Raw genomic sequence first — 25,634 nt, 5'->3', positions numbered from 1 at the left:
TATTTATCTTTGCTCTGGCTATGTTGATTTTATTTTAGTGTTATCTTCGTCATTGAAGGTGATTCTTTGTAATAAAAGAACAAAATTTGAAGGAGAAAACAACTAGGCAACATAAGGGAACAGTAATTATGACAGCTGAAGGGGTAATGGCGTGACATTTTTATGTTACTTGCTGACTGTGAAGAATGCAATCAGATTGGTATTTTGACATTCTTTGTAATTTTCCCTTTTAAAATTATTTTTGGCTTTATAAAGTGTTTGTTTAAATATTGTTTAATGGATATAACAGTACGATTATATATCAGCACTTGCTAGTTAAAACAGAGATCTTTTGGTTATTTTGGCTATTACCAATAATTGTTTTTTATTGTATGTATTTTTGAGTCTGTCATCAAAATGCTTTTTATACTGTCACTTCCTTGTGCAATGGTTTTACAGGTAAGTCAAATATTTTTATCTATAATTAGACACCTATATGATATATCAGTGCGACTACTTCTTTCTCACTTCTGTACTTTGAATTCTCATGTTAAATAATCTGAATATATGAATAAAACTTGGTCAGGTTTGTTTCCCATGAGTAACACAGTACAATATTAGCAGTAGGAAACTATAAAGCAAATTATGGCATTCCAAAATGAAGACACACTAACAGCTCATGATGAGTTTAGAATGAAACATAATAACAGTATGTTTTTAGGAGAACTTATTATCTTTTCCATTTCTTTCATTCTTTTTTTTTTTTCTGGTACGGAGATTGAGCTCAGGGACACTCAACCACTGAGCCACATCCCCAGCCCTATTTTGTATATTATTCAGAGACAGGATCTCACTGAGATCCTTAGTGCTTCGCAGTTGCTGAGGCTGGCTTTGAACTCACACAGTCCTCCTGCCTCAGCCTCCTGAGGCGCTGTGATTACAGGTGTGTGCCACCCTGCACTTCTTAACTGAAAAAAACCAAACAAAAACACCAAAGGAGGATGGCTTTTTTTTCCTATTTATATAAAATAGATTCCTTCTTGCTCTGTTATTCTCTACTCAAATATACCACCATCAAAACCAGAAGAGACAAGTTAGAAAAAAAGTATGATATATCCCTGAAATGTATTCAATACCTACCACATTAAAAAAAAAAAAGTCAACTAGAATACAGGCAATAATGCCATATAATTGGGACCACCCAATCTCAAGCTCATGGTGTGAGGGTACCACCAAGCATGCTGCATAGAAAATATGCCTTTTATGGAAAAGGACTTGGGTATCAACACACACAGATCATTTGGAAAATCTTTTTAATTCAATGGTTTCAACTTACACCCAATAAAATTTTCATTGCAATTCACAGCAGATAATCAAAATGAAGCATTAGTATTTTGCACATTGGGGTTTGTAAAATCCCTTTTGAAATGTGTCTTGATAACTCACTGCCGGTGGTTCTAATGGGTGAAAATTCAGTCGCCTCAACATGGGCCTTACTCACTAGCTGTATGTTGTTTCTCCCTATGGAAATGAATGTGCTCTCTGTAAAAGAAAAATGGGGAAAATATTTTTTAAAACATTTTCCATAATCATGTCGATTAAAGAAAACCACTATTAACATTTGATAGACTTTCTTCTGATTTTAAATTAAAGGAATTCTTTTCTTTCTACAAAGATAATTGAGGTCCATGTTAGTAAATGTAAAAACAGACAAGGAATGTGCTTTTAGGGATGTTTTGTTTTATTGGGTTTTTTTATTTGTTTTTGGTTTTGTTTTACCTTTTTTTCCTAGGCAACTTTCAAATAAAATTAAAATGAAATCCCACGTATGAACATATACACCTTTGTGCATATGTGTATATCTTTTTTTTAATGGAAAGTATTTATTTTTTATTTATATATGATAGCAGAATGCATTATAATTCTTATTACATGTGTAGAGCACAATTTTTCATATCTCTGGTTGTATACATAGTATATTCACACCAATTCGTGTCTTCATACATGAACTTTGGATAATAATGATCACATTCACCATCATTAATTAAGAGCCTATATCTTGGGAGCAAATCTTCACCCCTCACACATCAGATAGAGCACTAATCACTAGAGTACATAAAGAATTCAAAAAGCTAAAAGCCAAAAAAACAAATAACCCAATCAATAAACGGGCCAAGGACCTGGAGAGATACTTCTCAGAAGATGATGTACAATCTGTCAACAAATACATGAAAAAATGTTCATCATCATTAGCAATTAGAGAAATGCTAATCAAAACCACTCTAAGATTTCATCTCACTCCAGTCAGAATGGCAGCTATTATGCATACAAACAACAAAGTCTTGGCTAGGAAGCAGGAAAAAGGTACACTCATACACTGTATATATCCTTTTAACCACTCTTTTTTATTTAACAATATGTCTTTAGATCTTTCCCAGGTTGAAAACTTTTCTTAAAAACTTATTTTTTAAAACCTTTTAGAGACATTTAGAATGACTCCAGTATTTTTTTTTACTTTTGTAAATACCATTATCACTCTCATACCTATTATTTAACCTGATTGATGAATGACTCTCTTAATGTGTGTTTATAGAAAGATGATTACTGAGTTGAAAGATATATACCATAATACACCTGCTAATTTGCTTTAAAATATATTTTCCAGTATTTGGGAGACTAATGTATGGTTTTCAAATACTAATTGATTAAAAATATTGGTCTTAGATATCTATGATAAAATGGAGATGTAAAAAGGGCTCAGAATCCTGGAAAATGTTGTTTAAGGAGTAATAAAACTAATATTCTTATTTATACTTCAGTTTAACTACCTGAGCTGCCTTTTATATTAGGGTTACTTTGGAGTCCCTCTATTTCAATTTACACCCATTCATTAGGATACTGAATGAAAGATTCACTGGGATATTCTGTTCTGATGTGGAAACATTTCATCATGCAATAAAACTGTAGAAGCCAGATCGTAACAGTGCCACGGCTCTGCAGTATGTTTGCATTGGGGGCCCCTGGGAATTCTGCAGAACTTGGCCAAACCTTGGCAAGAAATATTATAGACTTTGGCATCCCCTTTGCCAGAAGAGCTCCAGGCTTCTGGGGCTTAACATAAACTTTAAAATCCATTATTCTATAGAACTGATATGTCATATTTTTAAAGCACAATATTTTAAATTCTCGCTGTTTGGCACAAATGTGATCAGTAAGAATTTGTTGTGCAGACGTTTGAGTGTGTATAGTGAATCACAGGCCACATGCTGATAAAGCAGGTCATGCTGAATGTGTCCTTTATCTTGCTCTCTGAGGAATTCTAGATTGGAAGAGTTAAGTGTGCAGTGTGAAGGGGCAGATGCCAATACACTCATGAGTTGATCAGAGGTTGATGCCACTACTGATTTTGATCTTATACCCTGTGGAGGCTTGTTAGTGAAAACAATTTCTTGACTATTTCACAGTGATATTTCAGGCTTCTTTGATATATGAATAGTTAACATGTTCATGGAAGTATTTTGTGTTTTTTCAACAATTATTTTACATAGATAATGCAAAGAAGTTTCATACTTCTTCTCTAATCTTTTAGTTTTAAAATCCAAAGAGAGTACATTAAGCTATTTCATAAGCCAAATTATTGATTGCAATATTCAGATCACAGAATCAATGATACTTCCTAAGCCTGTTCTGCATATTTTGAAATGAAAATATACAAACCACAGTGAATATCCCCCCAAGAGTGATATTAATTAATGATCAGTAGGAGTAAATTAAATCAGACTTAAAGAGGAATTCTTAATTGTAAGAGTTTCTGAACACTGGTACTGGCTATGATGGAATGCTTTGTCAATTAATTGTTGATTAAGAATGGACAGCGCGGAGCTGGGGTTGTGGCTCAGTGGTGGAGCGCTTGCCTGGCATGTGTAAGGCACTGGGTTTGATCCTCAGCACCATATATAAATAAATAAAATAAAGGGATTATGTCCACCTACAACTAAAAATATTTAAAAAAACAAAGAAGAAGAAGAATGGACAGCGCCAGGTGCAGTGGTACAGGCCTTTATTCCAACACCTTGGGAAGCTGAGGCAGGAGGATTGTAAGTTCGAAGACCAGCCTGGCCAACCTGTCAAGACCCCGTCTCAAAAATTTGTTTAAAATGAGGGTGTGGCTGGGGATGTAACTCAGTGGTAGAGTGCCCCAAGTTGAATCCCCAATACCACAAACACACACACACACACAACATACATAAAATGCCTCAACAGCAATTTCTGTCATATGGAATAGGTAGATCATTTTTGTAGCAAGGAGCTAAACTTGGTTGATCTTAAACTTCTCCAGCCCCAGTTCTTAAAACTGCTTGAGAGGATTGCCATCTGCAAAGAGCTGATCACTAAAGAGCTTGGACAACTCTTCCTGCATGGGTCCTGACTGAAGTTAAAAATATATAATGCTTTATTCAATAGCAAGACTGTGCCGCCTAAAATAGAGGTGACTGTAGTTTCCTGGGGCCTTACCTGCCTGTAGCTCACATGGCAAAAGTTAGCCGCAAACCTGCAAAGTTCAAACTAAATATCTGACTCCTTTTTTTTTTTCTATTGGTTCTTTTTAGTTCAACATGACAGTAGAATTCATTTTGATATAATTATACAAGCATGGAATATATCTTATTCTAATTAGGACCCCATTCTTGTGGATGTTCACGATGGTGGGATTCACTGTGGTGTATTCATATATGTACACACAAAAATTAACTCAGATTCATTTCACTGTGTCTGACTCAAGAGTAAGTCAGAATGTGTTTTAGAAACATGTAGTGATTCGATAGATTTTTGATGGCAGTGCGCTGAACAAACTAATTGCTAATATTGACACCTAAGAATGGCCCAAGTATCAGACTAGTAAGTGAACACTATAGTCTTCATTTGTGTGTGTGTGTGTGTGTGTGTGTGTGTGTGATGCTTTAATCCCAAAGGGGGAAAATTCAAAAGTTGTTCTATTTCTTGGAGAAAGATCTATGATACATGGTCATTTAAAATCTTTCAATTTATTTTGTATCTGAATTTTGAATCTGAGCATCTGCAAGTACTAGAATCAGCTTCCTCTTCCTGAAGTCTTGGTATGATACACCAGTGGTTCTCAAAAATAGCTGCTTATTATAATAAACTGGGAGCTTCCACAAATTCCAGTGCCCAAATTCAATCACATTATCTGGGGCTGGCACCCAGACACACACCTTTCCCACGTATTCTCATTATGTAGCTAATTTGAAAATCACTGATTTAGACTGAGCCAAGACTTTGGGTCAGCTACACAACAATGTGACACATTTCCTCTGCCTCATCTATAGTCAGTTCCTATTTCTGACATGACCATTGGGAACAAATGGCTGGACACCATTTGTTATTTGTCCTATGCCTTTTGTTATTTATTTGGCCTGTACGTACTACTTGTCCAGTGTGAGTGAAAAAATGAGTTAATCACAGCAGCATGAAGGTGACTGATAAGAAGTTTTTAAAAAAAGAAATTTACAAATCTCAACAGTTAATTCTAATGGAGAAATTGCTTTATCCGGTAATTTCTTTCTGGTTTTTGCTTTATTTATTTTTTCCATTTTGGAACCGGGTGCTCATCTAGTTTCCAAAATTATTATTGTTCCTGCACCTAAAATACAAAGTTTGCTGTCCTATCTGTAAACCCTCTTAAGAAGCACCAGGACCTGAGGGGTTACTCTAGTGTAATCTTACCCAAGAACCTCCGATCAGCAAGCATCTGAAAGTCAGCCTTAGCTGTGCATGTGTGCAGAAAGGACAAGCCTGCTGCATCTGTCCCCTACAGGGTGGCCCCTGAAGGAAACTAGCAAGCGTACCTCTCTGCCACTTAGTTCTGTTGAGTAGTCAGAGGACAGAGAGGGCCACACCCTCAGCAGCCCCCAGCTTACAGCTCAGCAGACAAAACTGAAAGACTTGTCTGTCATTGGAGCAAGTGTCACCGGACCCCTGTCCTTCTCTATCTAGTCGGTCCTTTTACCGGGGGAGGAGAGGACATAAGGCTGAAAGCTGCTGATTGTCCGGGTGACTGAGCCCATTGAGGTGAGGTTCTTGAGAGACAGCGGTCCTGGTGCCCAGCCATTTCAGGGGCATTTGGAGGAGGATGCAGGGTCCGCCAGGGCCAGCCCTTCCTGGGCAGCCTCTGGTTTCACATGCTCGTAAATCACATGTACAATTATGAGCATTGAAAGTTTAGTGAGATCCAAGTGTTCATCAAGCCATTGAGGTGAATATTCTATTTTTTTTTAACTTTGTCAGAGACCTAACCTTTCACATTTTTCTGTCTCTGCTTTGCAATCTTATGGCAGCCCATGAAATATTGCTGTATTTTCGCTGGAGTGAAATGAGGCAAAGCAGAAGTGAGAAGCAATTTACTTTTCAAAAGTAGTATTGGAAACATAGCATGCATATATGTATACATATGGCAGTGATTGGACCATGTATGAAATGCTTCCTCTAAAAAATTGTTAGAACTCTGCATTTAAACGTGCTTTAGGTTGAAAGAAAGCATATGTTCAGTTGAAAGAAAGCAGCAAATTATATTTGTAAAACATTACAATGCAAGAATTCTAGAAAGTTTTTGTACGCTGCATGCCATTTAAAACATTTTGCCATATCAAATTACTGCTTAGACGTTATTAAAACTCATTGGAAAGAAAGTGGTGGAAATAAACATTAAATAAAGAGGTAGAAATTATCTTCCCCCAAACAAAAAATTTAAGTACCTTTTCTTTTTATAGTTTCTGATTCCAAACCATGCAGTTAAAATGTAAACAAAATGTGGACCTGCAAGTAAAATTTTTGACTGTAATGATTTAATTAGTGCATTTTGATTATATAGAATAATGGGTTTCATGGTGGCATATTTGTACATACAAATAACATACATGGATCTACTCTTCCATTACCCCCCATTGTTCCCTTGGTCCCCCTTCTCCTCTCTAATATTTCCCAGCCACTCTCACATTGTCTCTCCACTCCCATCCCTAGATTCTACATATGCAGGAAAATATACAATACTTGTCTTTCTGAGTCTGGTTTATTTTGCTTAACCTTATGATTGTCAGTTCCATCCATTTTCCTGCAAATGGCATGATTTTGTTCTTTATGGCTGCATAATACTCCCTTGTGTATATATACCCACAACTTATTGATCCATTCATCTGTTGACAGGCATCTAGGCTGATTCTATAACTCAGCTGTTGTCAATTGTACTGGAATCAACATGGGTATGCAGGTGTCTCTATAAGATGGTGACTTTAATTCCCTCAAGGATATACTCAGGAGTGGTATTGCTGGATCATGACAGTTCTATTTTTAGCTTTTTGAGGAACCCCATCCTGATTTCCATAGTGGCTGTACTCATTTGCACCCCCATCGGTAGTGTATAAGGGTTCCTTTTGCCCTGCATCCTCTCCAGCAGGTATTCTTTCTTATATTCTTGATGATGGCCGTTCTGGCTGCAGTGAGATGAAATCTCAATGTGTTTCAATTTGCATTCCTCTGTTGAACACTACTTTTATGTAATTATTGGCCATTTGTACATATTTTGTGAAATGTCTGCTCTGTTCATTTGCCATTTGTTGATTGTGCGTTTGGTTTGGTGGTGTTAAGTTTTTTGAGGTTTTTATATTAATTCTCTGGATATTAATTCTCGGTTGGAAGAATGGCTGACAAAGATTTTTCTTCCATTCTCTAGGTTCTCTCCTCACGCTCTCGTTTCCTTAGCTGTGCAGAAGCTTTCTAATACGATGCAGTCTATTTGTCAGTACTTGCTATGATTTTCTGAACTATTGGAGTCTTAGGATTTTTAATGTACAGGTAGCAATGACATGGCTTTGAGCCCAACTATGTTTTGTTGTGCATTACTGATACTTTCCATTGACATGCTCTGTACTTGGAACAGTGTTTTCAATTTAAAAATAAATTTAATCTAATTTTAAATCTACTATGAATGCCCTCAGGAAAAAAGTCATTGTTTATAAAACGAAATCCATCATCCAAAAATCTGAAATCCAAAATGCTTAAAAAAATCTAAATTCTTTAAACCCCGATATGATGCCACAAGTGGAGAGTTCTCCAGTGAAACTTGGTTTCATGCACAGAATTGTTAAAAACATTGCATAAAATTAGTTTCAAGCCATGTGTATGAGGTGCATATAAACAAATGAATTCAGTGTTTATTCTTGGGTCCCATCCCCAATATATCTAATCATGTATGTGCAAATATTCCAAAATCCAAAAAAGAACGGAACATGCCAAATGCTTCCTGTTGAAGCATTTCAGATAAGGAATTCTCAACCTGTAATGTGTAATAATCTTGGTGTAATTTTGTTTGGTTATGTTTTTACTTGCTATTCTTTCATTATTTGGGTATTTGCTCTTCTATTGATAAAACTTTTTAATAAGTAGAAGATATATATATATACACACACATATATAGATATCATATATATAAATATGGTTTGTTCCAGTTTAAGCCAGTTTCATCTACAGATTATTTTCCACTGTGCATCGTGTTTTAAGCTGGAGTGGTACTGCAGTTTCTGCTGCAGCTGAGCAGAGACAGGCCCGCATTCTCATGTGTGTTAGATCTCGTAAGTCACAGAGGAGGTGAGGAAAGCTCTTATGTTAATGTCTTTGTATTTACTCAAGAGTTGAAGGGCAAAGGAAACAGAGGCTATCAATCTAAGAAATCTTATGGTAATCATATGAAACAAATGGAAACCCAAGAAATCTGGACCCTAGAGCAAGTCTCTGCTGTCTTTCAAAGGCGTCTCTCCGCCTGCCACGTTGACTGTCTCCTACAGACTTTCCCTGACTAGAAAGAGACCAGAGAAGACCTGTTGGTGGTGTCAGTTGTCCTGGCTTTCCAGTGACCGCATTACCTCATGGAAAGAGAACAGTAACTGTCTCTGAATGGCCCAGGGTATCCCAGAATTTCAGAATTCCCCTTTAAAGACATCCAGGAGCTTTCCTTTCTGCCCAAGAGGAAAGACTGCAGGGCATATTCTAGAAATGGCCTGGTGGACATCTGCTGTGAGCATCTCAGGCTCTTTAGGCTTACTTTCTTCGTCATCTGAGTGCAGATCAGAAAGCCGCACCTAACACTTTGTATGCACAGTGTCCCATAAATGTGAAGTGCTTCGTAAGCCTCAGGTGCTGTCAGCATCTATCATTCTCATGCATCAAGGAGGGGGAGGAAAGGAAAGACGCCCAGCCCTCCTCCCTAGTATTTAAAGCAGTCCCCTCTTAAGATGGGTTTGAATAATTGCTTATGGAAAATTTCCCACCGTGTTAGTGTTTATGCCAAAATTATATGGCAGTCCCGTGGAAACCAAGTTATATTGATCCACATGGGGGAGTTTTCTTTACCTCCAAAAGATAAAACTAGATGTGTCATTCTTCATTGAAATGTGTCACTAGGGAAAAACAACACCTTCATTTTGAAGTCACCTTTTGACATTAGGTGTGTGGTATCGCTGCCCACCTCATGATGCCAAAGCCCCCCATTCTGGAGTTTCTCGGAGACAGACATGCCTCATGATGATTAAGCACAATGCATCTGACCCATGAGTACCACGGCAATCTTTCATGAGAATTTGCTTGCTTTCATAGTAGTTCTTCTCAACCTGGATATTATAGTAATGTAGGTCTTTTTTTGTGTTTATTTTGGAACATGGTTTATGTCAATCTGCCATAGAGTTAATAAATTGTAGGATTTGCAAAGGAAATATACTGCGACTGGAAACTAAGAAGGCACATATTTTTTGCCCACGAGCAACTATTGCTCAAAGCACAGATTTAGAATGTCAGAAGTTGGAAGGGGGAGCAGCTGGGTCGAGTTATTATAAAATTAATATGTAATGTCATGTTACAGAGAACACATTACTTAAATTAATTTTTTAAAGCAGATCAGTAAAACATACCATGAAGTCAGGAAAGAAAGAACTTTAAAAGTTCCAAAGTTAAGCTGCCAGAGCAAATGTCAGTAAACTTATCAGTGAAATGGGCTGAAGATCAGGTGTGAGAATGTATAAATGGAATACTTCAGTTTTTTTTTTCAGTTTTCAGGCTGCAAAAAACCCTCTTTCTATCACCCTGACTCAGTATTTCATGGAAGCCTCCCAAATCTCTAAGCATATTTGGTCTTTGGTTTGTGTCTACCTTTCTAGGATCAACTCTGGGGGTTTGCATTTGTAGCCTGTGGCTTTTAATGTTCCTTCATCCTTTTATTTACATAACAAATATATAGATGTATTCATAGAGGTTGAGGACATGGCTCAGTTGTAAAGCACTGACTTAGCCTTTGTGAGGCCCTGACTCAATCCCCAACACCACAAAGAAAATGTGTTTATAAGGTATGTAATATTTATATATAATAAATGTGTAAAAACAGGTTATCAATCACTGTAATACATGTTAAGGTAATTATTCATCAATTGACATTTAGTTATTAATTAAGAACACAGAAAGAACAACAATAAATTTGATCTCAATTAATTCCATCATTGCTAGCAGTTAAGGTTATTTAATGTGATCATAGAACTGAATCCAGTTAGCTGAAGCTAACACAAAAATAAAACTTTATGAAAAAGGATCTAAGAGTTTTACATATGGCCACAAAATTCTTGAGAAAAGCACATTTCTTTCAAATATTCAATTATTGAATAATCTGGCTTTAAGAAGAACTAAATTATTCACTTTTTCTTTTTAATTCTAATAAGCTGTTTCTAAACCAGCTTCTTAGCCTAAAGCACCTTTGATCCAAATGGATCACAAACTTAAATAAGATGACATCTGTCCTCAGGCTATTTCTGGATTGGGAAGCACATCTGCTCCAGAGCAGTTTCAAACTGTTCAGAAGAACTTCTTAAGACAAAAAAAAAAAAAAAAGACTGTACACAGTGTGAATGAAAGATGCTTGAGGTTGAGAAAAAAAATGGGAAAGTGCTATTCTTAAAACAATGAAAAGATAGCCACATTTACTTCCCATTAAATTCTTAGACTTCCTATGAAAGATTGCGCCATGCCGCTACCACAGTGCCTACGTCTTAGTGGATGGATGTGAGCACACCTGTTCAGGAAAAGTGAGACAAAACTTGAGCCAGCTTCCCCCCACACACAGGTCACCAAACATCTGTCATAAGTTATCAACGACTACTCTCCACCGGGACTCATGCCCGTGACCCGAGGTTGAAAAAGCCATGTAGCACATTCTCTTCCCGTCTGTGGTTTTTCCCTGTGTCACCATTAAAGCTTCTGTTTACATCTCTAGGGATTTGGAAGATCAGATGACCCCATGACATTAATAGTGTATTTACACCCGAGGCTTCTACGTAGGTCACCCTCGGAGCTGATCTTAGGCTTCAGTGACTTGCTGGGATGTGGCTCCTTCTACCAAAAGGTTTTATTTACCCAGCAGTTGGCCTAATTCCTTCGCTGCAACCTACAGATACTGTCTCTTTGTCCAAGGAGTTTGGTTGGTGGTGTTGTTTTAAGATTTTGGCTTTGAGTAAATGTCAAACAATCCAGATACATTTTTTGGATTAAAAAAATATCAAAACCAATCTTCTGGACACGGCTGAGGAGCTTCTCCCCTTGGTAAGAATTAATTATTAGTGAGTAGTAGTAATTATTAAGTAAAAATTTCAGGAGCTAGCATTGGTCATCAGTGTCTGAGCCTTAGGGGGCCAAATTCCTGTAATATCCCACCTCTGCTGGGGGTGTGAGAACTCATCAGTGTGTGGTAGACACCCAGTGACGCTGCTCCACCACAAAGCAGTTGTGTGATTTGTAGCAATCTACATAACTGTCTGGCATCTCTGCATCTTTATCTTTGAAGTCAGAGGACTAGGCTCAATGATAACTTAGAATCTTCCTGGCTTTAAATGTCTGTAAAACAGCAAGTTGCACAAGTTTCCATATGTAATGATCTGGAAACCCAGCCAGCATTGCTCAATTCAGAGCCTCCGGGGCACCTTGTGACATTGACACATAAAGGGCACTCACATTTTCTGTGTGGTCATCATTTCTCCAGTTACACTTTTCAAAGCTGCAGTAACTCAGCATGCACTGAGACTTCGGCTTGCAGTTCACGGCACGGTAACATCTTCAATGTGCAGGGATGTCGGTGCCGTGATTTCTGCAACCTGGATCTGCAGGTGAAGATGTACAGTGTGACTCCTGGAGAACAATGCTTGGTGTTCAGGGATGGGGACAGTCTGGAGCTGAGCGGAGGAAGAGAAGAGAAGCAGGAGATGAAATTGCAGAGCTGAGCAGCCAAGTGGGGTGGGGAGTCTGTGCACTATACCGTGCAGACCCTTACAGATCCTGCTGGGTCTTTAGCTTTTACTCTGAATGGAATGAGGACTCATTGGAGGCATTTGAACAGAAAAGTGATATGATTGGACTTAAGCTTTTTAAACCAGATCAATAACAGCCATACCAAGAATAGAGTCCCAAGGGCAAGAAGCAAAGCCAGCCTGTGGGGTGGAACACTGACTTACACTTCCTGACCTGCTAGGCAGGTACCCTGTGCTGGTGAACTAGCCGCTTCGCCAGCCTCTGTGTTTTCCCGTGAAACAAGGTCAGCGATATCTGAAGTTCTTATTGGTTTCAACTTTTGGTGGATCAATACTTGGAGGACTTTTTAGAAATTCTCTCTATGAAGCATAAGCATTTTCACACAGGGGGTTTCCTGAATTTGTACCTCCTTTCTCATGTTTTTTAAAAGGCAAATTTTGAAACTTGGTACATTAGCAACATAGGATATTTAATGGGTTCCGGTGAAAGGCTGTAAATTACAGGAAAATATCAATTGTGGTAACAAAGAGGGCTCGCTTCAGCCAGTTGTAAATGCTAATTCATGAAAACGGTAACCGCAACCAAAGAGGACGTGAATGATATGCACACATGTGTACTCCCAGGGAAACATACATTAAGAGGGAAAGGGGTCACATGGTTACTTTTTAAAAGGATAATTATACTTAGATTTAACATATAAAAAAGGTCAAAATTCAGGCATCCCAAAGTTGGAGAAGATTAAAATGATAATGAAATATAAAAAGATAGACCTCAAATAAGGAGGATATGAAAATGTTATTGTGAAGGATTTCTAACCTTTTTAATGAAAAATAATGATCTAATGAAGTGCTCATAATTCACTCTCAAAAGTAGCATATTCCCAAATATTCTCAGTGGATTTCTTCTCTAATGTTGGTATTTGAGCAAATAACCTCATCTAACAAATCAGCCTTTCAGGCTGTTTGTTATGCTGGTAAAGAGTGCTCCCTTTTTCTACCTGCATCTGAATCTACAGAAGTTAATTTGGTTGTGGAGAGAGTAAATTAGACGTGAAAAATTGAACCGGGAAAAAGGGTAATTCTTGATCATTTTCCTTGCACATGTAAGGATTTCTGTGCTCTGTTTCCTTGAGACAAATCCCATGGTGCCAATTAACCTAACTTATTCCAAAACAATTCTCTGTTTGGAAAGAATAATTTTCATTGTGGGTGTTCCTTGAAATTGTATGCCTCATCCCCTGTTATTACCGAGATGTGTGCTGTGCAATTGAAAGTACCAGCCTTGTTTCCACGCACTGTATAGATTAGGGTTGTATCCCACACACAGTGTCAGATAATCTGTTTTAATTTTATCCAATGCACACATATTTTAACTTTTCACAGTTTTTTTTAAATGTGTGAAAGCCATCTCTACCTAATTATTAAACCAGATATTTCATGTTAGTATCCCCCGCCCCCCGCAAGAAAAAGCCTAAAAGCAGATTTGTTTTAATCAGGAAATAGCTTTTCTTGCAAATTTTTTTTCAAAAAGTCAACTTTCTTGGTGTGGTTCAGCCTCTTCATTTTCCTTTGAAACAACGTGAATGCATTTCTCCCTAGTGTGAGAACAAATGGGTACAGAAAAGATGGAAAACGGTATAACTAACTTAGTAAATGTATTCTTTCTCTCCTTTTATTTATTTATTTTTTTATTAGGCAGTAGTTGTCTTTTGGGGTCTCTGGAGTTGTTTTGTTTTTAACCTAATAAATCAATTAACCAATATTCATTTTAAAAGATTTAATTTGGTGAACAGAATATAAGTGCTTTTCATCAGAGCACACATCTTTTTAAGACTGAAACCACCACACACAAAGAATTTAATTCTGACAGACATTTGTTCTCAGCATAAATACTTTAGGGCCAATAGTTGTTCCCACTTAATCATGCTTCTTAAAAGTGAATTCCAGAAAACTCGAGGCCCCAAATGACCCCTGGTAAGGTGAGTTGTCAGTAAATTACTTTTATGATGTGCCCTAGGGAAGCAGGTCTGCTAGAAGCTTGGTAGGGAGCTGGCCCCTCTTGCCTGAAGGGGATGACCTTTAACTTTGTGTAACCTTTGCATTGCTAATTCTAAATTTCTGGGAGGCAGTTTGTGGCATTTTGGGCTATCATATTAAAAGGGATTTCTGCTCTACCCAGAGGACTGCAATAACCATACATTTGTTGTCTTACTTGCAGTTGAAGCATGCCAATAAGCATTTTATTTCTACAGTTTAATTTTCAATCCCAAACATTTAATGAATTGAAACAGAAATGGGTTCAAAACAGATCACAGTTAAATTATGACTGCCTTGGGTGACATTTGGAAAACACCATAGAAAGTTGTTAATTCCTCTAATTTTGCTAGTTTGAATTTATTGTGGCACTTGAAAAATTATTAAAACCATTAGAGATGAATGAAGATATCGCGTCAGAATTCTTTTTTTCCCCCACAAAATATCTAGTTATTGGAGACAAATTTTGTCAGTTCTTTTGTTGTCCCCATTGTGGGAAATATTTTATGGTGCTTTGGGGGATAGCAAACATAGGAATTTAGATTCTGTTTTTTGGAATTGGCAAAACAGAAATTTAAATGAAAAATATATTTATTAAGTGAAAATACAGAAATATAATGTTTTGCAGGATATAAAATATAAAGGATCATTAATTTCTCATTAATGGTGAGGGTATAACTTGCATAGATTCAAACGTGTGGGTTCCAGTCCATGAATGTCTAACTTTTCTTCTTTTCCCATTCGTTTTGGCTGACACTGAGCTAGTATTTCAAATTCCTTCATTAAGGAAAGTATTTCACAGCTCAATTTTATTGTCTACAGTATATCACATGATTATAAAATATGTATGTATTAATATAAAATATTGTATTACTAAAGATCGGCTTTCCCCCAAAATTGCACACTTAATTATTTTTGTTGTTGTTGTTTTGGTTTTTTTTTGTTGTTGCTGTTGTTTTGGTACTGGGGATTGGTCCCAGTGGCGCTTGACCACTGAGCCATATTCCCAGCCCTTTTTATTTTTTATTTTGAGACAGGGTCTTGATAAGTTGCTTAGGGCTTCGCAAGTTACCTGAAGCTGTTCTCAAACTTGCGGTCCTCCTGCCTTGCACACCTAATTTTTAATCAGACGATGTCTACATATTGGCTACATAGACTAAATGTAGACTGCTTCTATAATTTTTTTGGTTTATGTTTCAGGTAGTAGCATGAGCAAGGCCAGGCAGTTTAAACTTTGCATTTTATATCAACCTTTTGGAGAAGATAAACAATAAACAGTTACAGAAAAAAGTCAATGTAACTTCAGTAATTTTTCAATGGAAAATGAAAGAGACCAGCAGATTCTTTCCTGTAAACCAAAGGTTCTGGCTAAGAATATGAACAAGATGGAAGTGTGAATATAATTTAAATGCCACCAGGAGAACCCCAGTGGTGGAAGAGTAGTCTGCAGACTGGGAGCAATCTATAACTAATGGGAAAAAACATTAAATTGGTGATATTAATGTTGTGAGTACACAATGTACACTGTCATGTGCTTCCAAATTATTAAGCACAACCACCTTACCCAATTCCAAATTATTAAGCACAACCACCTCTCCCAATTTGGGAGAGAGAATAGTAGAGTAGAATGTAGATACAGCATTTCCATACACTGGGAAGATTTTACTTGAGAAAATGTCAACCAAAATCACAATCTTGAAACAAGTTTGGAAACCATGATTAGAATAAGAGAGGTGCTGCATCCAGGCACTAACATTCAGTCTTTCTTAGACTGTTTATTTCAATTCTGCCAAAAGCATTTGTGCATCCACACGTACATTCCTGCTGAGATACAGCTAGGTGTTTGTGTTTTTGTGTTTTGTCAAGTTTCAAATAGAAGGATCTTAATGGTTTTAACCATCATGCCAAGTTCCATGTCTACATTATCATCCCCTGGTAACTCACTATTCAATTACCAGGGCCATGAAACACAGTCCTTACAATTTGGGCTTCTCTGGAACTCAACCATCTCAGGAACTCAACCCAAAACACAGGACCTGGAGTTTAGACAGTAGTTCTCCACAGGAACATCAGAGTGCAATGAGCAGGAAAAGCAACCAGGATACAAGAAACTCAAATCTAAAGAGAGAGAGGAAGTAGAAGAAAAACTATCAACACCTGGTACATGCTCTTATCAGGGTACAATCTGGGAGATGCCAGAGGAAAGAACAGGACACTGTCCACCTGAGGAAGGCTGGACCTGGGAAATGATTCGGAAAGGGTGCAGGCAGAGAAAAGAAGTCTTTGATGCAGGGAACATCATGAAGGGATCAGGGTCAGGCAGGACATGTCAACTGAAACAGAGAGCATACCTGTAACACCTCCCATACTCCACTAGGGATTCTGAAGTTCTCTCTGTATAGATAGCGAGGACAGTATGGCCACCCCCCAGCGATGTGTCAGGCCACTGTGTTAAGTTGTTTTCTTAAAGCAAATGTCACCTTAGCTCCTCTGTTGGCCCTGTTGCCTCTTGTATGGCATTTTGAAGCTTCTCCTTGTCTGGGGGGCAAAGTAGCTTTCAAATTGGATTGAACATGGTTACACAGGAAGAATATTCTGGGGAAAATAGAAATTCAGTTCAAATGGGATTAATCAGGAAACAAATTTTGCTTTCCCCTATGTTGGCTCCCTTTTTACTCCTTGTCTGTCACAGCTTGGGGCTTGCACCCTACCAGTCACGCTGCTTTTCTCTGAGTGTCCACACAAGCCTCTGACTTGGGCACAGCCACCCTGGGCCATGCAGGGGTCCCAGAACATACACGGCCATGATTGGCTGGCCCTGGGTCACATGTCCTTCCACGGAGCCAAGGCCAGAGTCCAAAGCACTGAGCCACAAGTGGGGAAGGGTAACTTCCTATTGTAATCAGGAAGAGGGGGTGGACTCTGGGGCAGTCTAAACAATGGACCCTCACTACTCACTGGGTAGGTGGTTCCACATGGGGTCAGAGTCCAAGGCTCTTCCTAGGCAATCCTGTCGCCCTTTCTCATGCATCTTGTTCCTGAGATTTCCTCTAATACATATCATAGAGACTTTCAAGGGTTGTAACCTAACTAGAGCTTTCAATAGGCACAGCATACCTAATCAGGTGAAGTTTTCTTAATGTTCACACAATATTTGTTTCTTATTATCCACCCTCTTTTTTTAATATTTTATTTTTACTTGTAGTTGGACACAATACCTTTATTTTATTTATTTGTTTTTATATGGTGCTGAGAATCGAACCCAGGGCCCTGCACATACCAGGTGAGCATTTTACCGCTGAGCCACAACCCCAGCCCCCATCCTCTTTTGAAAAGACATCTAGTACTCTCATTTGGTGCACCAGTAAAATACATATCAGAGAGCACTGCAGAATCTTCAGAAACAACGAGATCAAAAAAGACCGACTTAACTTTTTAGTTGCAGAAAATGCTTCATCTCCAAAACAGGGGAGTTGAAACCCTGTACAGAGCACATCTAACAAAAGTCATAGTCTTCTCCTTATTTTGAAAGACCCTTTGTAAAATTTCTATGTCACTTCCATCCATTAATCAGATTTATTAGTGAGTCGCTGTAGAGTGTGCAGCCAAACCTGTAAGAGAATAACAGAAATATGTAGAGAACTGCCTCCAATATGCCTCAATAGAGAATGTGAAACATCTGATAATAAAGTTTTGTACTATTGTAACATATAATCTTGGAATATTTTGTGCCCTGCAACTTTAAAGCTCACATTTTCTATCTAATGATGTTGAGTTTCATTATGTGCAATTTAGTTAACTTTGGTAAACAACTATGACATGTTTTAATTTGTCTTTAGTTATAATATTATGATTAATGTGCTGTAGACTACTTAAAGTGAAATATGGTCATTATTTCCTTTCATTTTGAAATTTGTAAGATGTTTCTGAATATTCCCATGAGTCTTGGTGTGCCTTTGGTAGATATTTAATGTGCGTGTTACAGTCTGTTGTTCTTTATTCACATAAGCAAAAAAAGGAGAAAGTTGGAAAAGCATGAATCCTGACTCTACCCAAGAATGTGTGTTTTTGTTTTATCTTGAACAATTAGAGACAGGAAAAAAAAAAAAAAAAACTTTAAGTTAGTTCATGTGTTTTCTCATTGACAGGCTTTGTCATATTTAAACATGTTTTTTAAATTAATGCCAGCTACATAAAGCAAGCATTCAAAAATCAAAAGCTCATTTCTTAATGAAAAATGAAAGTTTATGTCTTATGTGTTTAAAATAAGAGTATTATTATTTATGTAATGGCAGACTTTCCCTCTAGACCTATACCTATGCACTTACAATACCTTACTAAAAATATCTACTCATACATTATACCATTGTCTATCGAATCCATTCCCCTTAAAAGCAAAGTTTAATTTGCTTCTAGAGAAAGTTGTGTTAACTTGACCTTTCTGCTTTACTTCACCACCTCAACCCCTTGCCATACTTTGATTCTGCCCCTTGATCGTATCAAACAATGGGAAAATATTTTTCTTTAAAACTAGATTTTCACCTATGGAAGCTCAAGGTGGAACCCAGCCACACAATTGTTACCAGAAGGTGGTTATAAATCTAGTTTCTGTTTGATCAAAAAGTTGATGAAGTTATAAAATTCAGCTCAGAAGAATAATCCATTTTTCATAGTTCTCTGTTGAGGAACTTACTGAACTTTAGTCCTCCTGTGCTTTGTAGATCTGTGAAGATGATACATCTGAGCCCCACGTATTACTACTGTTGAGTTGCCATGAATTGCTCTATTGATGTACTCAAAGATGGATTCATTCATTGAGCTAATTATTCCTGGACATCTCCTCATTGAGCCAGAGGAACTTGGAAAAGTCCAGAAATTCTGTCTTTACATGTTGATGGATTATGATAAAGCAACTGTAGATATTGAGGTAGAGATTTATAGTATTGAAAGAAATGAGGTCTTCTGGACTTGTATTTCAGAATTATTTTCTAAGCATGTTCAAATCTCTCCTCAGCTACTTGTTACTTATAGCGCAGGAGACTCACTGTTTCCAATATTGACCTACAAAGTACTAATATGCATAAAATTCCCATTTATCTCTAGGAATGAGAACTTTTCATTAGCTAAATATTTTGATTAACTGATAATTGGTTAAAGATTACCAATTTCATGCAGAATCATGAAAATAATAATCACTATTTGTAGATGCAAAATATGCAATATTATAGTTTTCAGGTCATCACTACAATGTGTGTGTGTATATATATATATACACACACACACACACACACACACACACATATACACACACACATATGCACACTTATATATGCAAACCTGTATTTACACACTTATATATACTTTTATACTTTTGGAAGTAGAAGTGATTTTGGACTCTTTTAACCTAGCTCTTGTATTCTTCAATGAAAGAAACTAGAACCTAGAGAGATGAAATAATTTCTGTGGGGTTGGCTAGCCACATCCCGCCATGGTGACATTGAGTTTTTTGTGAAGTTAATCTTTGTTATTTAACAAACGTGAGGTTTTGCTGATGGTTTTCCCAGAATGTCCATGGTTCTTAGGGTGAACAGTGGGTTAGAAGTATGGGGGATATACAGAAGGCACTCAGGAGATATAATTTACTGGTAACTGATAGAAGAGTAGGAAGCCGCAGGATGGAGGGCTTCCTAACCCGTTCTGAGAGCTAGACTGCATGACCAGCAGATTCATTTCAGGGTGGCAATACCTGTTGGTTGTTCAGGTATTCTCAGCCAAAGGAAATGCAACATTTTTCCCTGGGGGGGGAAAAAAAGGTGAAGGTCTATGTGCCACCACATTTTGCCAACCCATTCATCCTGAACTAGATCTTTCTTCTAAAATATCCCCAAATATCAAAGTGAAAAAAAAAGAATTTATAGGGGGCCAGAACACACTGGAAATGCTATCTCCCATTCAAGTTTTCAGTGAATCTAAAACTGTTCTAAAAAATAGTCCATTAAAGGCGGGTGGGGCAAAGAGGCAACTGCATTCACTTCTCAATGATATTTTAATTAAGTGGAATTTTCTTAACAGAAAATTTGGGGAAGAGAGGCATGCTATTGATGAGTGGTTATTCTGAAGCAAACAAGATGCCTGTGTGAAACAAAATACAGATGAGATGATGTTTTAAAAGAATCACATTAAGACATTAAGAAAAAGTTAAAATTTCTTTTGCAAAGGGAAGTATGTATTAGCCAAATTTTAACATCATTGGCCAAATTTTTATTAGCTTAATCTTTAAAATGCATAAGTTTCTCAAAGCTGACTCTTATCCTACGGTGGTTTTTGGTTTAGGGAGAATAAATTTCAATTCTCTTCTCAAATACAGATTTCGATGGGGAGGGAGCTGTGGAATCTTTGAAAAAAAAAAAAGGAGAGAGAGAAAGGTAAAACTTGGGAGGCTTTGGGCACTGAGAACATTTCTGGTTTTATAATTTGACTCACATTGAAGTGGTAATTTCTAGAATCAAGTTCCATTGTCAGGTCATAGGATTTTATATTCTTGTTCAATAATTTTTAAACTTTATTAAGATGCAGTCGAATATTTCTCTTTTTCTTTTCAAAATAAAGGAACTTGAATCAAATTGAATAGACATAAAAATATTTTCTTAACTTCTGTCCTCACTTAGGATAAATGACCAGAGCTAAGAGATTTATTTCAGTCTTCATTTTTATATAAGAAACAAAGAATAATTTGAGCCCTGGTTTGAAAAATCAGAGCTAAATACAGGCATTTGCCTTTTGTTTTGGAACCATTAATGAATTAACAAAAGATCATTGTGGTTACAATGTAGTATTTTCCTAACTATACCACATTTGATCACTAAAGTACTCCTTGTCATAAGATAGACACTAAAATGACCTTGAAGGTGATAATGAAGTGGCCAAAACCCAAAATGGTTTAAAAATGGAAGAATTTCACATCACTTGGACCGGGCATCTTGTGCCTGGTGGGAACAACACAATTCGCTTTCCTACTTCTACAATACCTTCTGCTCCTCTCCATCATCAAGAAAAGCAGGTGGCTGTCACTATAGACAATTGTCAATTTAAAAGGGGTGGGGGCGGAGGTGGCAGAAAGAACTGATTTAGGACTGTGTCAGGATTAGATGGTCTTGCACAGACCATCTTGCTTCATTTTTCTCCCTTTTTAATCACCGTTTTAAAAGCATCATGGGGCATGCATGGATCTTGCAATGAGCTTTACTTATACAGTAAAACTTGAGCACATTTTAAATTATGCAGTTCACTCTATTAAGCCAGGACTTTCCAGTCCACCCAAAGTTTCCAGTAAAGTTCTGTTTGACCTTTGTATAAAGACCACCTTTACTAGGTGACTTATTTTTGCTGCCCTCTTGGGTGGTCGAATGAGGCAGATTTCCCTGTTGAACAACATACAACCTTCTTTTTTGCCAACTGAACATTACACTGGGATGTGGCTTGGAGGAGCAGTTTCTCAATACTATAAACAACTGCTTTCTTGGAACGGCTTGTTGCTGAAGCATAGAGGTTACTCTTGGATTCGCCTTGAGTAGCATATGAATTGGTTAGGAAGTAAGTGTGGCCGATCTACCAAATTACAGCGGCCGTAATATAACTAAGTTCAGTATCCTCCCTGGAGGCTTTAAGAAGTATTATTATGACCCCAAACTTAAAGAAGAAGAATTTTTAAGAGCCAGAAAATTAGTGAGAAGCAGTATTTGAGGAAATATTGCAAAAGTTAAAGAAAAAATCAGCAGAAAGATATAAAGGTTGTTCAAGTATAAAACCTGGTTCAAATTCAGTAGCTTGTTATATGTGATCTTGAGTACTATTGAGTCACTATCTCTCATAACAGTAGGCGTCCTGGGGTTAAAGATGCTATTGGAAATAAGATAGGGGAGAAAGGAGGGTTAAAGATACATTGGAAATATTGAAAATAAAGTATAAGTAAAAATTGCCTTTATTAAAAATTATTGGGCAGACATTCATCCTCCACTTATTCAATTAAATTGTACTTTTAAAAAATTTCTGGTAACAACTTAGACTATTAAGTCATAATTCAATAAAGACTATTAAAAATTTACTAAAGGCAAAACCAACTCTGTGTGGAACCAGAGGGAACCCAGCCCAGCGTGAGACCACAGCGTTCTTAGCAGACAGCATGTGCACTTGCCAGAGCTCTCTGATAGGGCCTCAGCCTTGGCTTAACAGGCACAGGAACAAGAACGTCTTGAGAACATACATGAAAGCAAAAGGATCTAAAAGAAAGATATTTAACCCACATTTTGTTCCAATCATTGCCATTCAAGGTATTGTACTTTTTTTTTTCAATTAGGTATATATGACAGCAAAAAGCATTTTGATTCATTGACAACATATTGTACTTTTTATCATGGGCAAAGATAATTTCATGACAGATTGGCCTAAAATAACTTACCAACTCTCCAGTTCAAGGGTGATTTATTTTTTGTTAGTATGCCACAGGTTTGTCACTGTGATTGCTATTGTCAGCCAGTCTGCTGCTCCTTGGTTATAATTTCATAATGTAGCAGGTAATCCTGCTGATGTTTATCTGTTAAGCATCAGCCGTTCATGCAGTAACTCCCAGGATATCCTAACAACATTCTCTTTGTGTGCACTGTCCAGAAACTGCATTGCAATAAACACTGCTTTTATATAAAGAAAGTACACTGGGGTAGAGGAGAAGGACATCCATTCGATGTCAAGTAAGAACCCACAGATGGATCTGGCCCAACACATCAAGAGCTGAATGTAGCACTTGGCAAGTTCGTCTTTTATACAACCATTCCTGCACATCCCTTGGGTTTAAAATACACATTAATACATGAAGCTTCGTGCCTCCTTGCTCAAGTTCCAGGACCCTCATGGAGGTGACATCAATCTCCTACAAATAGGAAGCAAGAAAGCTTATTAGATATGCTTATAGTTCATTGAGGCTGGTGTGGGAAAGGGAACCCAACAGCTTACAATTCTTTGGTTCTGTAAGGAGCTTCCCTGGATGAAGTGAGGGCTTCTGTGTCTTCACTCCTCATACAATCAATTGCATCACACACTCCCACGCATCTGCCCCCTTCACCAAAGTTATTTGGTCTAGTGTAGATGTTAAAAGTGTCTAACTTTTTGACAACTTTTGGCTATTGGCTAAATTTGATAGCTTACACTCTTTGACTTGATAGGGATGATGACTCACCTTTGTGAAGCCCCACAACATTTCAGGGTCTTCAGGAGGTTTGCTTCATTTAATCTTTGTAATGATCCTATAATCTAAGTATGATTAGCCCTGTTTTATAAATAAGGAAATTTATGTTTGGTAAAGTTAAGTAATCTTCACAGTGATATATATTAACCAGCAGAACCAGGATTAAAATTGGGCCATGAAGCTCCCCCGGCGCAAGCATCTTGATGGATGGATGTGAGCATTCATTTCTGTCTGACTCCAAAACTCAGGCATGACTTATTCCCAAACTATCCAAAATCCGGTCTATGAACCCATTTGAAGAAATTTTGCTCCAGAATCACCTCTGATGTCCAATTCTTCGGTGAACATTACATAATAAACTAATGCAAAGTTAGACATAGACTATGGTCCTGCTTCGGGCAGCCTCTGTTCCCAAGCGTGGATCAACTTTGGAACAAGCTATTGCTGAAGCCGAAAAAGAAGCTATGTTCCATGTGGCCTTGAACTGCAATGTGAATTGCAAAAGGAAGTTAGTATGGCTTGCTAGAAGGGCCCCAGCTTGGTGCTGGTTGACAGGGTGACCTTCTGTAGAATTAATTGGATATTCATTTTTTTTGAAGTTCCAGGCAGCCAACAGGTGAAATGCATAATTGACACAAGTCTTGGGGAAAAGGTTCACCTGTGCTGAGATAAGGTTTTTCCCATCCTGGATGAAAGGGATTTTTTCTGTTTCTGCCAAAGTAAACTAAGGATCTGTGTACTAGAACTTATGCAAAAAGGCTGCATTTTCTAATGCAAATCTGAAGAAACCTGAAGCTCTTTTCTTCCTTTTTCTTGTTGATTTCATACTCCAAACGACATGTGTCATGAGGAGCTTGTTAAGTGTCACAGAAAGTATGTAAACTGGTAGACATTAGTGAATTCTACTAGATGAAACAGTCACAGGATAGGGAAAATGAGGAAATGTTTCATCTAAGAGGTAATATGCAAGAATGGGAGGGTCGAGGATTCATTGTCATACATACAAAACTCATCAGTTCTTCTGTGTCTCAGATTCTGCCTAAATTAGAATTGCTTGTAAATTGGATCTCCATGAAGATCATAAGCATTTTATGTGTATCAAGTGAGAATGCCAGCAACCATAACTATAAGTCTCATTGGAATACTCATTTCTTCAACAAATTTGGTGCATTATAAATGTCATCTAGGACCCATAGAATGTCTGTAGGTAGATATCAGTTGGAAGTTGCTTTAGACACTGTACCCATTTCAGTGACAGATAAATACCTTCCCAAGAATGTGGGCTGCAATAAAATTTCTTTTAAAAATCTTTTAATAAATTGCTGGATTAGACTATACAATTGTCTCCATCCATTGGGGATTAAAATACACCTGCACAAAGGTGATTTACAAAGATAATTTGACTTCAGAGAGCTTTTATTAACATATTTTATTTTGCACAGAAGGTGTTCTTTATAACAAACAGGAAACCTCACTAAGATAATCCAAAGTTTGAGCAGTGGAAAGGCACATAGATGATGTCGTACATTATAAATATTTTTTGTACTGGCTAGTTTATTTCTAAGGAAATTATGGGAATGACATCATAATGATGACTGACTTTTATTAGTGTTTTTGCTCTGAAGCTCTAGACAAGTAGTTATAAAGAAAACAAATTGTCTAGTTTATCCCTTAATACTTTACTTGATGTTTTCTAGTGACACTAATCATGGGAAGTAATTCCAGGATTACTATTCTACATTAGGTCTCTTTTACACATTTATTATTATTATTATTAATAATAATGGGTGGCAAGTGCAAATTTTCTTAAAACTCAGAATAGAAATAATTACCTTTAATTTTTGTTCAAATTACTGCTTGGATTCATCTATAACTTGAAAAAAAAATTCTAGACTAATATTTTGTAGATCACTGCTGGATACTAATAGAGCAAAGCATTTCATAACTTACATATTTTAGCAATGTGCTTGTTCTACTAAAACCAAGGGAAAGCCATTAACATTCTATTTTTACTGCAGCCCTCCTCT

The 25,634-nt window shown here is 37.2% G+C and overlaps 1 protein-coding gene across 1 annotated transcript in view; it reads left to right on the top strand.

Annotated features, from left to right (window-relative positions):
* Hhip (hedgehog interacting protein) overlaps positions 1–25,634 on the top strand; it is a 94,371-nt gene that overhangs the window by 13,767 nt on the left and 54,970 nt on the right. The window lies entirely within an intron of this gene.

This window comes from Marmota flaviventris, chromosome 7 (assembly GCF_047511675.1).
Source record: "Marmota flaviventris isolate mMarFla1 chromosome 7, mMarFla1.hap1, whole genome shotgun sequence".
In the NCBI taxonomy this organism is placed as follows: Eukaryota; Metazoa; Chordata; class Mammalia; order Rodentia; family Sciuridae; genus Marmota; species Marmota flaviventris.
The sequence above is the reverse complement of the archived record's forward strand: the minus strand, read 5'-3'. Positions and strand labels throughout refer to the sequence as shown.